The sequence below is a fragment of the Littorina saxatilis genome, linkage group LG9 (assembly GCF_037325665.1).
Source record: "Littorina saxatilis isolate snail1 linkage group LG9, US_GU_Lsax_2.0, whole genome shotgun sequence".
NCBI classification, from domain to species: domain Eukaryota; kingdom Metazoa; phylum Mollusca; class Gastropoda; order Littorinimorpha; family Littorinidae; genus Littorina; species Littorina saxatilis.
This window is the reverse complement of record NC_090253.1, coordinates 56,288,468-56,305,922: the sequence shown is the minus strand read 5'-3', so window position 1 is coordinate 56,305,922 and position 17,455 is coordinate 56,288,468. Positions and strand designations below refer to the sequence as shown.

The 17,455-nt window shown below is 39.9% G+C and overlaps 2 long non-coding RNA genes across 2 annotated transcripts; one reads left to right on the top strand and one right to left on the bottom strand.

The window, feature by feature from the left end:
- The first annotated feature begins 1,060 nt into the window (after positions 1-1,060).
- LOC138976533 (uncharacterized) lies at positions 1,061-7,243 on the top strand. Its single transcript, XR_011459054.1, has 3 exons — positions 1,061-1,398; positions 2,006-2,065; positions 6,844-7,243. It is a non-coding gene; the product is annotated as an uncharacterized lncRNA (long non-coding RNA).
- A 1,794-nt stretch (positions 7,244-9,037) lies between these two features.
- On the bottom strand, positions 9,038-10,602 carry LOC138977478 (uncharacterized). Its single transcript, XR_011459299.1, has 3 exons — positions 10,258-10,602; positions 9,629-9,713; positions 9,038-9,467 (listed from the first exon to the last, which is right to left on the bottom strand). It is a non-coding gene; the product is annotated as an uncharacterized lncRNA (long non-coding RNA).
- Positions 10,603-17,455: the final 6,853 nt, after the last annotated feature.

Here is a 17,455-nt window from a genome sequence, read left to right as displayed (position 1 = left end):
ACCTTGACCTTGATCATATGTGACCAAATGTGTCTTATGATGAAAGCATAACATGTGCCCCACATAATTTTTAAGTTTGAAACAGTTATCTTCCATAGTTCAGGGTCAAGGTCACTTCAAAATATGTATACAATCCAACTTTGAAGAGCTCCTGTGACCTTGACCTTGAAGCAAGGTAAACCAAACTGGTATCAAAAGATGGGGCTTACTTTGCCCTATATATCATATATAGGTGAGGTATTAAATCTCAAAAACTTCAGAGAAAATGCAAAAATGTGAAAAATGGTCGTTTTTAAGACAACAATTACGGCCCCTGTGACCTTGAACTTGAAGTGAGGTCAATTTGCCGCACATGTTTTTTTAGATCTTGTAACCATACACCATCAGGCCACATCAGGTGTTGATAGACTTAATAGTGTCCAAGAAAATCCAACGTTAAAGTTTTCCGGACGGACGCCAGGACAGACGGACGGACGGACGGACGACTCGGGTGAGTACATAGACTCATTTTTGCTTCGCATGTGAGTCAAAAAATCACGAGTGTTGTAACCTGTATATCCCATGAAGATATAAAAGACAAAGTGTGACGGAAACATCAAGCTTTAGTTGTCTGTTCAGATGAGGCACCTCTGCACATACCTTATTCTAAGGGCACGTCTGTTGATCTATGTCAAGTCGGTGCATAATGGTGGCTTGGTTGTCCCCGTCAGTTGAAAGCCTCTTACACGGATTTGACTACTGTACCGCAGAAGAGCTAGAAATACTCGCAAAATGCATTAAACCGCTTGTATCGATAAGGGCGTGTGTACCGGGCACGCTGTAACTTCACATGAGCATAGTCTGAACATAGCAGTGCTGGTCGGACGGACTGGGTTTTTAAAGTGTAACTAAACAGACATTTTGAAGTGTCAGCTTTACTGAATTGCTTTATGTTTTGTCCAAGTATAGACCTGTAGAAGCGATACTGGACGATTTTTCCAACGTTTACTGTGTTTTCTGATTTACTACGATTTTTTAAAAGTGTTGAACCCATTTCAGATTTACCTGCTTATCTGTTCTTGATTTGATACTTCCAAAGAACAAGTGGTACTTTGAGTTCCGGTTTTATGTTTTAACCAATCAGAATTTGGTTCCTAAATAAAATCGTCTGCTGCCTGTCCCAGCAGAGTCGGCAACAAGCACTGCTTGCCACATGTGTGATGTTACCAACAGAAATAGCCATAAATTGGGCAAGGTAGCAATGCAAATGAATTGGATCTAACTAATGTGCTTGTACTGCATCTCTGGCCTTTGAATTCACTCCAGTACTGGCTCAGCGTGAGAGGCAACATCCTGTCGAAGTCGTAAGCACGAGGCTGACTGGGAGATTATTATTCGAAGAGCATGCTGAAACAGATTGTAAGTACAATATTTTACATGTTCTCGACATTTCTGTTGATCTTTCCTTAACTTTAATTGTTTCCTTGATTTAAAACCCTAGGGCTTGTATTTTTATTTGTGATACTAAGCACGTATCTTTACCACAGTATCTGATCACTTCACACTTGAATTTTGGAATGATGAAGTGGAATTATTTCTGGATCTAATTTATTCCTTGTTCCCCCCCTCTCGATTCCTTTTTTCGCCACATATGTATTGTCGTGTAAGGGGGTAGATGCGTGTACTGGCTGATTTTTTTTATTTCGGTCAGACACAGATGATTGGAAAAAAAACTTGTGAAAGATTTCAGAATTTAATAGATCTGTTCGAAGTTTTTACGGGATGGGTCCTGTTACAATACAGACTGAATGTGCGCAAGATGAACTTTTGATTAAACATACACACACACAAATGAATCTCTTGATTTTGTTATACGGCGAATGTCCAGTTTCCACCACCACGTCTGTGGTATGTTTTTATACTGTTTGATTGAATAGATTGACGTGCATTCTCTCGCAAATGTGCGCGCGTGTGTGTTTGTCTGTGACTCAGACTTATTAATCAAAGATGATGTTGCACATTGCAGATCTATGCGACAGGAGCAAGTGGACAAGACAGCTACATTTGTCTGAGCGAAGATCCAACGGTAAGCTCTTTTAGCCGAAGACAGCGAGCCTGGGTGCATGCATGCAAGCTTCTATCATGTTCGTGAGTGCTGCAGGGCTATTAGACGCCTTTTCATTATTCTTGATTTGGAGATCCATGCAGGGTATTAGAAAGTGCAGAATATATACACGTTTGAACAAATACGATGTGTGTTTGCTCTGAAAAAAAGAAAAAAACGCAACAAACAAACATTGTATTTGTTTAAAGTATCACAAATATTTATTACCTGTATCTGCATGTTTTGATAATGATGAAGGGTAAATTACTTTGACGTGTGCTTTTTTTTTTTTTAACCACACTGATAACGAATGATAGAAACACAGACACACTTAATAACATATCCACAAAAATTGTAACAATAAATGTAAGCTGAACAATGCCTGCAACACATTTCAGGCCTCAGAAGTAAGTAATTATGAGATTCAGACAGAGAGAGAAAGCCCAACACGAAACCAGTTGACATTTTTTATTTCATTATGTAATATTAAAAACACGACAACAACGTATTTCCTGTACTTAGTTTCGTGCAATTATGGATTGCAAAGTATGTCTAATTGAGTGGCATAAAGAGGCACAGTTGCATGAAAAACCAACTCGGATCTTGACTAGGATCAGGATTTTACATGGACACAACCTAGAATTTAACATCCTGGGGGGAGGGGGGTACTGCGCCTTTCACATCAAGATGTAAAGATCTATTTTAAATAATACTTATTAGAAGGGAACAAAATCAAACAAACTACAACAATCGTTCTGAGGGGAGAGAATTACCTCTTCCCAAGAAATTACCTCCCTTGCTTTTCTTGTTGTGACTTATGTAGAGTAAAGTGAATAGAAAGTAAATCAGTCAGTAACAAAAAAAACCACAACATTTCTTAAGATCAATGAGGAGTCTTGAAGTATTTGTCAATGTTAATCTTGTATGCATAACAAACAATATATTACGGATTGATAATTAAAGAAAATCGTCTCTTCTACAGGGTTGACCCCCCTAAAAAGGACACCCACAACCATGCAAATTACTTCTGCATCTGTTGAACCAATTATTTTATATATGGTATTCATTATCTTCAGTTTATGTTCTGCCTTTATTGTAAATTGAATGGTCTGACTTTTGTGCACTTTAAATTTTTTCTCCAAATTCGGGGGTCGACTAAACAGAACGAGTTTTGACATTGAGCGGTAGCCATTTTTACCTAATTTAAACCCTTCAGGCTTTTACCTTTTTGATTATTTTGAATGTCTGAGTATGTAAAAACATCCCCTTCAACCCCCAGGCTATCGATGACCTGAAGAAAGCATGCAGTTACAGCTAGGTTCAGGGCAATCCTCAGACACGAAAGCGTTGGTGTCATTGGTGATGCAAAAGTTAGATAATTTAACCTACAAATTTGCCACTTTGTGAACTGCACATGCATAAAATCAAGTTTAAGTATGCTGAATATGAAGTTATCCAGTCAATTGGTGTAGAAGTTATAGCATTTCTGTCAGTTAACAGTATTTAAAATCTCTAAAGTAAAATCTGACATATTCGAAAGTTTTGCATAAACACCCAGACAATTTTTACGATATTCTCCTAAGCTTTTCCACTTCTCAGCCCTGTCTTGGAAATGAATTCGAATAAGGCAGTCAAAATAACTTAGTTTGGAGCACCCATCAATCAGAATAAGCATTAACTTTTGACACAGGAAATATCTTCTACCGAAAGCTCTCCTGGTTTTATTCTACATTTTTCCTGCATAATGGTAACAAATTTAATGATAAATCTAAACAACGAAGTGACTGTGGTAAGATGAACAAAGTTAAAAAACAAAGGATTACTGTAAATGGTTTACGAATCGAAATCTAAACAAGTTTTAATGATAAGTAAAATGATAAAAAGAATAAAACAAGAGGCGAAGCCTTCAAGGCTCCCGTAAGAAATCGACAAACAGTAACACAAACTCAATCACTCCGTCACACATACACGCACACAGTAAGCATAGACACAGTGCAAGAGTGGAAGACGCTAGATCTAGATCTGACTGACAGCAGAAGTACTATTCAGGGAAGGATGGAACAGGAACACTGAGACCAAGGTCACCATGAGAGCTCCGGGCATGAAGGGCCACAAGAGCAAGGACATTTTATAATTTTGGATGATTAATGAGATGAGGATGATTATAATGATGATGCTATGGATTTCCAATTTGGTTTGAGACTACGTGACAGGGCAGCACTCTACGCTTACTGTCATAATATATCCTGGTGTCAACCAGGCCCGAGAACTGCCGCACCTGCGGTGTTGGTCAGGTAAGCAGAACCTGAGCACCCTCAAAGTCGCATTCGTTAAGTGAATGACACTCGGCTGTGTGATTCCAGCCTTCCCATAGGAACCATAGCACTTCCACTCTGGGTAGGAGCCGACCGTAGCCCGAAAAACCCACATGACCCTGATGGGATTCGAACCCACGACCTCCCGGCCCGCATCCCGATGCGCTAACCACTGCGCTACGGGGGCCGGTTCAGCCAGTCTTTCTTACAAACAGACACACACATACACACACACACACACACACGCGCATGCATGCACGCACACACACACAAGCTCACACACACACACACACACACACACACACACACACACACACACACACACACACACACACACACAGTGACTCACACAGATCTCATACATACAAAACTCATACGCACATAGACAGACGGACACACACACCTTTACAAACAAACACACACAAACATACACACAAACTCATGCACACACACACACACACACACACACACACACACACACATACACACACACACACACACACACACACACACACACACTCACACTCTCTCTCAGTCTCTCTTTCTTACACACACACACACACACACACACACACACACACGCACGCACGCACACACACACACACACACACACACACACACGAGTACACACACACAAACAGTAACAATAACACATGTGCACAAAATAAACACACACACACACACACACACACACACACACACACACACACCGCGCGAGAGAGAAAGACTACAGGGAGGCATGACGTCATGATGCATTAATTGACGTCAAACACTTTTGACCGTGACGTAATCTGTATCCATAGTCTTGGATAACCACACACACATAGACTCGGAAATGTTAAAGTTTCTACCACAGACAGACATACATACATACATACATACATACGCACGCACGCACGCACGCACGCACGCACAGACAGACAAAAGTTAGCATCGCATAGGCTACACTTACGTGAGCCAAAAATAAAAAAAAGCTAACGTCCTCGCATTTGTCCAGAATTATTCCATGTTTAACATGGGAACAGAGGTATAATTGGTCTAAAGAATTTATCTGTATGCAATGCCCGCTATAGGTGAAAGACTTTTGTGGAAGCCATGGAAGAATGCATCGCTGTTGTGCTGGTTCAGCTTGAGGTCCTGTCCTAGCGAATATCCTGCACACACAAAAACACGACTTTTTAAGCCACTTATGTTGCATTCCGTGACATAGCTTTGTTAAAACCGTGTGCCTGATAATAATGACAGATTTTGTTGATATACATTTTTTTTTAAGACACCCCATATAATATTGTTTGACAATCTCTTTCAACATAGTTTACGAATCACCAATGTGTATACAAACGCAAATAACCCTCAATAAATTACTTTCCAGAGAGAGAGAGAGAGAGAGAGAGAGAGAGAGAGAGAGAGAGAGAGAGAGAGAGAGAGAGAGAGAGAGAGAGAGAGAGAGAGAGAGAGAGAGAGAGAGAGAGAGAGAGAGAGAGAGAGAGAGAGAGAGAGAGAGAGAGAGAGAGAGAGAGAGAGAGAGAGAGAGAGAGAGAGAGAGAGAGAGAGCACCTTATTGAGCTTTGTATGGAGCATTTAACTGAGTATACGGGCCAAGGCTATCACGTTCAGAGCTGAACTTATATAGCCTATGATTACAGCCCGTATAGCTCTAAGCAGAGATCTGCTACAGTGACGGAAAGAATGCTATCTTCCGTCCCCTATAGGCGACGAAATAGGTCACACTTTTTAGTGGAAAATGCTACAAAGTGCGCTTGCACTACAACGGCACTGGGTCCAGTACCCGCTCCGGCGTCGAAGCGTTTTCCACTAAAAAGTGCACAAAATTTGACCTATTTCGTCGCCTATAGGGGACGGAAAGAATGTCATTTCAATGGTGTGATAGCATTCTTTCCGTCACGTGACATCATAGGCTATATAAGTTGAGCTGTGAACGTGATAGCCTTGGCCCGTATACTCAGTTAAATGCTCCATACTAAAGCTCAATAACAGAGAAAGAGAGAGAGAGAGAGAGAGAGAGAGAGAGAGAGAGAGAGAGAGAGAGAGAGAGAGAGAGAGAGAGAGAGAGAGAGAGAGAGAGAGAGAGAGAGAGAGAGAGAGAGAGAGAGAGAGAGAGATCAAAACTAGAAAATGTGTGCTATATAAAACAAGGATAATCACTGTCAAATCTTTGCTTGTACCTGCATGGTGTTTACTGCGCTATATACACAACCTGTTTTATTTCATTTATTTTTTATTTATTTTTTTTTTGGGGGGGGGGGATGTTTTGTGATAAGGGTTTTTTCAAAGCCTTTACTGCTTTAGTCATTGAATCCACCCGACTTCGATTTATTGTTCAGTGATGGGTAATTGTGTGACCAACTATGTAAGTTAGTGATTGTTCTGGCTTCATACAATGACATTGCATTAATTTTATAAGTGTATGTGTGTGTGTTTCAGGCAAAAGCTGATATTACAGTCCTAGTTGTATGCAGTACCTCTGCTTCTTCGTTCAGGAATCAAAGTATACAATCTAAACCGATTATTTTGTTCAATAATCTTCAGCTTACCATCCCGAAGAAGGCAGTAACGTGCCGAGATATTGATTATAGATATTAACGTACCTAACCTGGTTACTGGTGTGTTTTCTTTTTATTTCAATAATGTAAATGTGTGACAACTTGCAGGGTACTTGATGTTCAGAGCAATTTTTCTGGCAAAAGACCTTTTATGGATCAAAGAAAACTTGTGTCGTGGTGCACAAGTCAATCAATTTGGTTGATAAATAATTTGTGCTGCATTTTCCCTGGTTCCAAAACGTAGTATGTATTACCACATGTCCTACCTGTCATTGGCATCACATGATTCTCTGCAAGCAGTCTTTTGTGGAAATACGTCATTTAACTCTTGCACTTATAGTAGGGCTGATGGGGTCTATGTCGACCAAAAGAGTGGGATTCTCTGTAGGTCGAGTTCCTGTAGGTGGATTCCCTGTATACCTAAGACTTTAAAATTGGCAATCTAGTATACAGGGAATCCCACAGGGTGCAGTTTTTCAATAAAACTTGCAAACCATACTCGAATTTCTAAGAAATATAAAAAAAGATCGAAAAACATCAAATTCTAACGATGTCGCTAAGCATCACGTGACTTTCATTGATATTAGCAAAACGCTACAGGAACTACACCCTGTGGTATTCCCTGTATACAAGATTGCCAATTTGAAAGTCTTACAGTGAATCCCATTCTTTTGGTCGACATAGACCCCATCAGCTATAGTAGGTGGCTGTGGAACGGTAGACATGCAACGACAACGAACAACAAAAGACAAAGTGTGGAGAACACTCATTTTTCTTAACATACGCTAATTTTCTTTGAGAATGCTCCAAGTGAAAATCAGGGGTTCCTAGGCCTGATATCACAATTAAACAGCTTCTTCCCAGAATCAGGAGGGAAAAAACGAGATGTCGTGACAAGAACAGACAGCAGCAGCAGCAACAACAACATTGCTAAATCGTCGCTTTAACAAAATTTCATGTTTAGTATCGCAGACAAAGCACGGCTACTGATCCGACCAAAGCCACACTTCATGCACGATGGGCACATTGTTATGGCCAGCTTGTTAACGTGAGCATTGTGTATGTTTTACATAGAATTGAATGTGTTTGTCGTTGTGTCTGTCATCTTTCCTAGTCGTTTGATTTAGAATAAAGAAAACTTATTACAATGACGATTTTCTTGGGTTTTTGATGAAGGATTGGCATCAAGACTTTTCCTATTTTCCAACTCTGCCACCATACCCTGGCCGTTCAGGTCTGCATGTCGACCACATGGTGTGTGATCAGATTTTTCGGACATGTTCACAATGCTTACATGACCCCCAAATGGAAAATCAGTTTGTATTTGTTATGTTTTTGTGTAAGCACAATCTTCATACAAGTAAACAGAAACAGTTTTGTTGCAAACAGAGCCTTCATAAGAAAAAATGCTTCTAAGTCAAAATACATACCCCCTTTTTCGTATTGCGTAAAATATACCCATAAATTCTGGACATCATATTTTTATTTTTTTTCACAATGAAACCAAACTTTAGCATATGTTTTAGCAATATATTCACAATAAAACCTATGAGTTTGAAGGCTGCATCTTGTTTTGTTTATTTTTGAGAATTTTTTTACAAACCCATGCGAATGGCCAGTTTCTGGGGAGAGACTGGGGAGATAATGGCCAGTATAGAAAGAGTTAATAAGTAAACTAATGTCAGAAGTAGGTATTTACCTTGTTTGCCTTCGCGTTCTTGATAGCCCGCTGCAGCATTTGTATCACTTCCCTTGACATTCAAAACACCAATGTATTTCTGAAAGGAAAATAAAGATATTGACCGAAACATCACACAAGTGGTATATCATGCTAGGTTTTGTTTACAGTGCCTGTTCTACGACCACATCTGATTGTAATTTTAATAAAGAAAAACTGTATCCATTTATTACTTCTCTTTTTGTGTGTGTTTGTGTGTGTGCAGGGGCGGATCACATCATTTTTAAGGGGGAGTTTCCAAATTTCTTTTACGGACAATTTGACGACGCGAAGCGTTTTGTTGAAGACGCGAAGCGTTCAACCTCCTGGGGGGGGGGGGGGGGGGGGGGGGGTCCGACAAATGTTGATAAAAACAAGGAAAATGGATGAATCCGAGCCAAGAAACATCCCCTAATACACCTTCCAAAAAAGTAAATATATTAAGAAGAAAAATTTGAATCACAACAAGGACAACTGATAGATCTGGCGCAACCTGAGCAAACTAATTAGCCAACTTCTTTCCAAAATCGTCACTTAGAATACAAGGCCGGATCCGCCCAGTGTGTGTGTGTGTGTGTGTGACCGATGACCTTCTCTAAATTCTAATCGTTGCGTTTGCAAGGTAATAAAGTTTTAATACTGGATATGCCCATGAAAAAATATCATTTCTTGTTCATGTCATTGTGTGTGTGTGGCCAGGACCGTGACTTCTGCTTGCCTCGACGTCTTCAGAAAAGACACAAAATGCCAGCAGGCGTATGTTCTTGGAGCACTCAGTATGCCGTCATCTGCAAACAAATAAATACAAATTATTCAATTGTGTAAATAAAGAACAATCATTTTAATATTACAACAAAAAATTCATATAACTGTAGTCTTCACCAGAGACATCCACTACACTATCTTTAAATAAAACTGCCATAACAAATTGAAATACTATAAAACTTACCCCCACTCAGATCTATTTGGGATTATTCAAGTTTCAACCATGAAACGATGCCGGTTTGGACAGATCTGCTAGTTTGCCGCTGAAACTGAAATCAAAGGCGATCTTCAGAACTATTTCTAATCTTGTATTTGTGATTAATATAAAATACTGATCTTCCCAATAGAAGCTGATGTGTATACACATGACCAGGACAAGGTATTTTGTTACAGGGCATTTACGCAGACGTCGCAGTTCAAAATATCGTTTTAGATCTGATTTTGTACAGCAGCCTGTGTGATTCAGAATCGTCTGCCCTTTTTCGGTTTAACATTTTATGGACGATTCCTATGAGACTGCTCAATCATAACTGATGACAAATTCAGAAACAGATGATGATTTCAAGTAGGCTACAGTAATAATTCGTTAAAAATGTCAAGCCACTCGTCGATCATTCACACTCAAAGAACCCAAGCCAAATCTGCTCTGGTTCCGAGCAGCTTTTTCCAACTGAGACCCTAATTGTTACGCATCTGCCGCGAAAAGATAGACCACAAACAAGCGGCACTGTACCATGCTTTCGTTTATGTTGCTAAACAGAGTAAATGTGCATTGTAAATGTGCTTACAGCAAAGAAATGCATCCTTACTTACCACAAAAATACTGGTACCACATTCATCGCACTTGTGTCTTCTTACCAAAACCAATCGATATGTTTGTTTACGATGTATTGGTAATTACTAACCGTTAACTATTTTTCAAAAATCTGAAATGACTTTTAAGAATCAAAGAAAGATTCGCTAAAACGGTTGACTTCAGAAAATAAGCAATATTTTTCTGAACCATGAAATAAAAATCGAAAACTCCGTTTGATCTTTTATTTTGGTAGATTGATGACAACAGCCGGAACTGAAAGTACCAGAACCAAAAATTAAGGGCATTAATCAGGTAAACTAAGAAGATTGTCGTTCCTGGCGCGCACTTCACATGTCCGTCAAACAGTCTCCGAGTGAGAGAAAAAAAAATTTTTTTCGCAGTTCGACAGTATATGAGGCCCTTCTTTATATCAAAGTGTAAAGGTTGCTGAACGATGTTTTTCCTTTTTGCTTGTTTAGTTACACTTTAACGATTGCTAGTTTGACTTTTGTTTTAGTTGAGAGCACGAGCACACACACTCAAACACATACGGCTTGTCATGTTGATCACAAGAGAGAAATAGAACAGCGAATAGAAGGAAACCGATGATAACAGATTACGTCCCCTTAATATGACGCGATGGACGTCATGAAATCTATGACGCTACGATGATAGTCTCGGCAAGTCGACACTAAAACTCAGCTATAACACCCATATTTATTCTCTATTTTATGTGTTATAAGAGTGCAATAGTTACATCATAGAGAACAAAGGAAATACAAGAAATATACCTAGAGTACATTTACAGAGACAAAGAAGGCTTTGCCAAAAGGTGCCATTTCGGACCCATGTGTGTTTGGAAAGCAAGTGTGACTAACTGGATTACCCCAACGTGTTTACATGTATTGACTATTGTGCTTTGAAAAAAGAAGTTTGACTAAATGTTTTAACATAGAGGGGGAATCGAGACGAGGGTCGTGGTGTATGTGTGTCTGTGTGTGTGTGTGCGTGTGTGTGTGTAGAGCGATTCAGAGTAAACTACTGGACCGATCTTTATGAAATTTGACATGAGAGTTTCTGGGTATGATATCCCCGGACGTTTTTTTCATTTTGTCGATAAATACTTTTGATGACGTCATATCCGGCTTTTTGTAAAAGTTGAGGCGGGACTGTCACACCCTCATTTTTCAATCAAATTGATTGAAATTTTGGACAAGCAATCTTCGACGAAGGCCGGATTTCGGTATTGCATTTCAGCTTGGTGGCTTAAAAATTGATTAATGACTTTGGTCATTAAAAATCTGAAAATTGTAAAAAAAAAAATTTTTTTTTATAAAACGATCCAAATTTACGTTCATCTTATTCTTCATCGTTTTCTGATTCCAAAAACATATAAATATGTTATATTTGGATTAAAAACAAGCTCTGAAAATTAAACATATAAAAATTATGATCAAAATTAAATTTTCGAAATCAATTTAAAAACACTTTCATCTTATTCCTTGTCGGTTCCTGATTCAAAAAACATATAGATATGACATGTTTGGATTAAAAACACGCTCAGAAAGTTAAAACGAAGAGAGGTACAGAAAAGCGTGCTATCCTTCTCAGCGCAACTACTACCCCGAGCTCTTCTTGTCAATTTCACTGCCTTTGCCATGAGCAGTGGACTGACGATGCTACGAGTATACGGTCTTGCTGAAAAATATGGCATTGCGTTCAGTTTCATTCTGTGAGTTTGACAGCTTGACTAAATGTTGTATTTTCGCCTTATGCGACTTGTTTTTAATATTTTGAAGCCTGTTGTTGTTGTGAATGTTAAATAAAAAAATAAAATGTTTCAAACATACACCGGAAACGGCACCGAAAAATTTTGGACATTTTGGTGTCCTCGGGGAATTTTCGATTTTTCATGATCTGCATCACTGCATTGGTTTTAATCTGCGTATTTCATATAGTCTAAGCATGCAACTCTTTGTAGAATGTGCAACAATCGTAATTAGAACCAGAATTTACCGAAAAACTCGCCCAGTAAATACCCGGTTTTTTTCGAAGGGCTCATGTCCGCAGACCAACTTGTTTACAGATTCGATTTTCGCCGGTGCTTTGAATGGCCGCCATTTTGGATGAAAACGATAGTTTCGTATTCGAGGAAATAAAGCAGTGTGTTGCATTTGAGTCAAAATTTGCGAAGTTATTGTATCTAGCAGCTAAAAAAATCGATGAAGTTTATTGTCCAAAAGTAACGTTTGACAAATTTTGTTATTTTTGCACATTTTACAAAGAAGTTTCGCGAGTATTTGATACGAAAGCGTGGAAACCACTAGCTTTGCTTCTATGGCGTTTCCGGTCACCGATTCGATTGAAATCATGGAGACGACGAGCCGTAAATGTGAGAAAATATTGTACTGTCTATTCAGGGTATGGTGTAACGTCTGACACTGTGTAACGTTTGACACATAAGTCTTCTCCCAACGAATTGAATTAGCTTATAATAACTGCTCGCTACTTTTGGACGCAAATTTGATGGAAGAAAAATACGATCCTCTGTTTTTGTCCCGCGCGATTTTAGTGACCAAATGTGGAGAAATCACTTATCTCGGACATGGTTCTGTTAATGTCCGTGTCACGATTCAGGAGGATACGTTCATGTCCGTGTAACGATTTAAGAGGAGACATTTATGTCCTTGTAAATATTGTAGCCAAAGCTGAAAAAATGCATTTGGGTTAGCAGGGGGAAGGAATATTTTCATGAGATTGTTTTAACAGAGGGTCGTGGTGTGTGTATGTGTGTGTGTGTGTGTGTGTGTGTGTGTGTCTGTGTGTGTGTGTGTATGTGTAGAGCGATTCAGAACTACTGGATCGATCTTCATGAAACTTGAGATGAGAGTTCCTGTGTATGATATCCCCAGCCATTTTTCTAATAAATTTGTTCGATAAATGTCTTTGATGACGTTATAATTATCCGGCTATTAGTGATTGTTGAGGCAGCACTGTCACGCCCTATTTTTTTTAACCAAATTGATTGAAATTTTGTTCAAGCAATCTTCGACAAAGGCCGGACTTTTGGATTGCATTTCAGCTTGGAAGCTTAACAATTAGTTAATTAGTTTGCTCATTAAAGTTGTCATTGAAAACGATTTTTTCCCTTACAGATTAAAACATTACTGCATTGTAATTTTCATCTTCTCCTGAATTCAAAAATATATAGATACGTTGTGGGTGGGTTTTTTTCGCAAAAAGAAAGACACTGTCCATCCTGTAGTCATCAAAGGTGATGCGATTGAGATAGTCAGCGAGTACAAGTATTTAGGTGTAGTTCTAGATAACAAGCTAAGCTGGTTTAATCATGTTGATGCTGTTTTTAAGAAGACGCAGTCAAGATTGTTTTTCCTGCGCAAGCTGAGATCATTTCATGTGTGTAACAAGATGCTGTACATGTTTTATCAGAGTATGGTGTGCAGTGTGATGGTGTTTGCATCAGTGTGTTGGGGAGGGAGTGCCACTGCAAGGGACACTGGCAGGCTGAACAGGCTGATAAAGAAAGCGAGTTCTACTGTAGGCCAGAGCCTTGACACCCTTGAAGTCCTTGTTGAAAGAAGGCTTGCCAGTAAGTCCAGAGCTATTCTGCTCGACCTAGGGCATCCCCTCCACGACGCACTGATGGATCTCCGCATCACACGGAACGCTCGGTTTCTCATGCCTAGGTGTCGAACGGAGCGTTTTCGGCGTTCTTTTCTTCCTGCAGCTGTGAGATATTTTAACAGCAACCGAGCCATTGTCCTGGCCACAGACTATCAGTGATGCCTTTTAAATGTACCTCTTAATGATAGATTTAATTTGGTTTGATGACTGTTTGACCTTTGATCATAACTAGTGCTGTGATAATGAGCTTTAGCACTGTTGTGATGGTGTTGACACTATACTTTGCCCAATTGAGTCTAACTACCTGATGGCTAATCTACTGTGATACCTGTGATAACTGATGATGATTACTGGGATTGGTTTTATGTGTTTGGTTGGTCTCTTGTTTTGGTAGTGCAATAGCGTTAATTATGGATTGTTGTTATCATCATTTACATAAAAACTTATCTGTTAATCCAAACAATGATATACTTACTGTGATGTTCTTAACTACACTTTAACATGGAATGTATGTATGTATGTATGTATGTGTGTATGTATGTATGTATGTATGTATGTAGGTATGTATGTAGGTATGTATGCATGTGTGTTGGTGTGTCGGTGTGTCATGTGTGCAAGTAAAAAGGGTATTGTAGTTGTACATATATTACTTTAGATATTTTTTTTGTTATCATGGGTTTTATGAATTTTCTTCTCTTATTCTTTTATAATTATTAATTAATGACCTATATGTGCTGATTGTGACAAACGGATTTGTACATAATTCAGTATTAGATGGTTTAAACACATGTGTACAGATTGGCTTGCCATACTTGAAGTAGCACGACTTCACGGCGTGACCTATTTCTGTAAGGCGTATTTCCATTGGCTGCTTGGGCCAATAGGAGGAAACGAGGTTAGCTTCGTGGCGTGTGAAGGTGAGAGCGTACTTGGCAGTCAGACGAGACAGACGTGTTTTGATGTCTGCGCGTTTGGGCGATAAGCTGCTCCCGCGAACACTGAAGTCGAACACCAAAAGACTTGTGTGCGGACGAACCATGAGTGGTTCTAGGCTGTAAAGATACAGGTATTTATTGAATTGTATTTTGCTCAGTAATATTGACTGGTGAAATGACTGGGAGAGTCATGTTGTAAATTGGGCTGGAAAAGCGTGGGCCGCTGTGTCAGCCATTTTGAAAAGGAAGGTCGAATGTTCTTTCGGTAATGAAGTTACTTGTAAATGAGCTGGTGTAAATAATATATCCGCATAAGTTAGTGGACGGATAGTGGAACAGTATTGGAAAAGAATAGCAGTATTATTTCGTAGAAAAGTTTAGCTAAGAATTGAGACTTATGGTAGCCTAAACTTTTTACGCAGCACCCCGGGTCGGAGTGATGGGTGGGACCACTTGACAGCGGGAGAGAGAGAGAGACGGGCACCCCCTCCTTAGCGCTACGAGAGCGCAGGGTTGTAACGACGCTGGAGTACTGGGAACTGGGTGGAGCCGCACCCCATAGTCACCACGAGCGGTATTGCGTGGGTGGTATGTATCCCGGGTATGTACCCGTTAAGTTTGTGGAGTTACTGTACGAGTGAACTGCCACCGAAGAAACATAATTGTGGAGTCACTGAAGTGTGAACTGCCACCGAAGAACCATAATCGACGAGAAGATTGTGTGAGACGTACTCTCTCAGAAATTTCTAGAATCTTATTCCAATGAGAATAAGCAATAGATGAAAGTGTGAGCTCATACATTTGGATTAAAAGGCTGGGACTGACAGTGTGAAAGCATCACCATCAACACACTCTTTTTGCTGAAAAATAACTTTTTGACTTGAGTTATCTCCTTTTCTTAGGAAAATTCTAGATACTTGAAAACCAGGTCTAACATCGACTCTATATATTCTGTAAAGACTGATCAGGCGTGCCTGCATTAGAAGAGATACCTCCCTTCAATGTATACAAAGTAAGAGTTACCTCCCTTTGCTTCTAGAAATTTCCTGAACTGTCCGGTTAACTTTTTCTTCTTCATTTCTTCTCCTCATAGGAGCGATAGAGAGTCTGTAATACAAGTGTATCACTGGCATTATGTGCTTGCTACATGTGAACACCAGGCACTGAACTGGCCTTGCACAGCAGGGGGCAGGGTTAGTGTGTGTGTGTGTGTGTGGGGGGGGGGGGGCGGGATGATAGCGGGCGGGGGGTAACCCTCGAGAATTACACGGTATACTGGTTTGATGAGAGTTACCTCCCTTCCGTGGGTGACAAAGCATGACTTACCTCCCTTGCGCTATGTAGACTGTATTGATAGATGGGGAGGGTCATTATCCGAGGAAGGAAACAATGTCTGGAGAAACTAAAACCCAGGTGCACATCTGCGGCACCTAGGGAGTGTACGTGCACACTATCTTGTTCCTGCCTCTTGCCATCTCAGAGGTATGGCGACCACAGACAGACAGACAGACAGACAGACAGACACTCTCTTTTATTATATGTATAGATAGATAGATAGATAGATGAACGTGATCTGTAGAATGCATGAGAAATAACGTATTTGTATTGTTGTGTTGATGATTCATTACAGGTACGAGGGCAAAGGGCATTGAGAGTGTTTAGTCTTTGTGCTTTGTCTGAGTGTTGTGTGCGAGTGACAATAGACAGTAAACAGAGTAGAGCACGCATATTTTGCATACACATACACACTTACCTGAAATTTCATCCGTAACACTGATGACCAATTTAATTTCCTTTGTTGGATCAATAAAATGTTATGAGTTATGAGTTATGTTTACTTGAAAAACGTGCTCAGAATCAAAGAAATAGGTCGAGAATAATGTTTGCATGCTTTGCGGAGACGAGCGTGACCCGTCTCGGTCTTCGGGGAAGTTTAGCCGAGACTATCTGAATGTAGTCTCGACGATGACTGGTTAATGGTGTTGATCGATTAGTTTGATACCTACAGATTGACTAAATGTTTTTACATCGCTTCACGAGACTTGTTTTTATCTAGTGCCGCTGAGGCTACCAGTGTCCAGCATACTAGACAGTCACCACGCTGGGTAAGTGCAATTTGTTGGCTGGATTTTGAATGATGGCCGCATTTCAAGACTTCCTATTCGCGTCAACTTGAGATTCCGTTGTTTATGCACTTTTCCTCGGTTTATTTTTATATCTCTATGAACGAACAAGTACCAGAAACAATCATGCGCATACTTCTGTCGGTGTCATTAAAAATAATTCGTTTTTACATTTAGTCAACATGTGACTATCCAGGAATCGAGATGCGGGTAGTAATGTTTGTGTGTGAGTGTGAGTGTGTATGTGTGTGTGTGTGTGTGTTTGTGTGTGTGTATGTGTGTGTGTGTGTGTGTGTGTGTGTGTGTGTGTGTTTGTGTGTGTGTGTACAATGCCACCAGGTTTGAGCTAAGTTACAGACTGGCATACCTAATATTGTTCATGCGTCAGTATTAAGCTTAAAGCAGCTTCCTAACTTACACCCACACTTACACACACGCATACACACACACGTACTCGGCAGCCTCTCCGCTCGGTCGACAGCAATAACAATACATGTTGAAAAGTTCGTGTG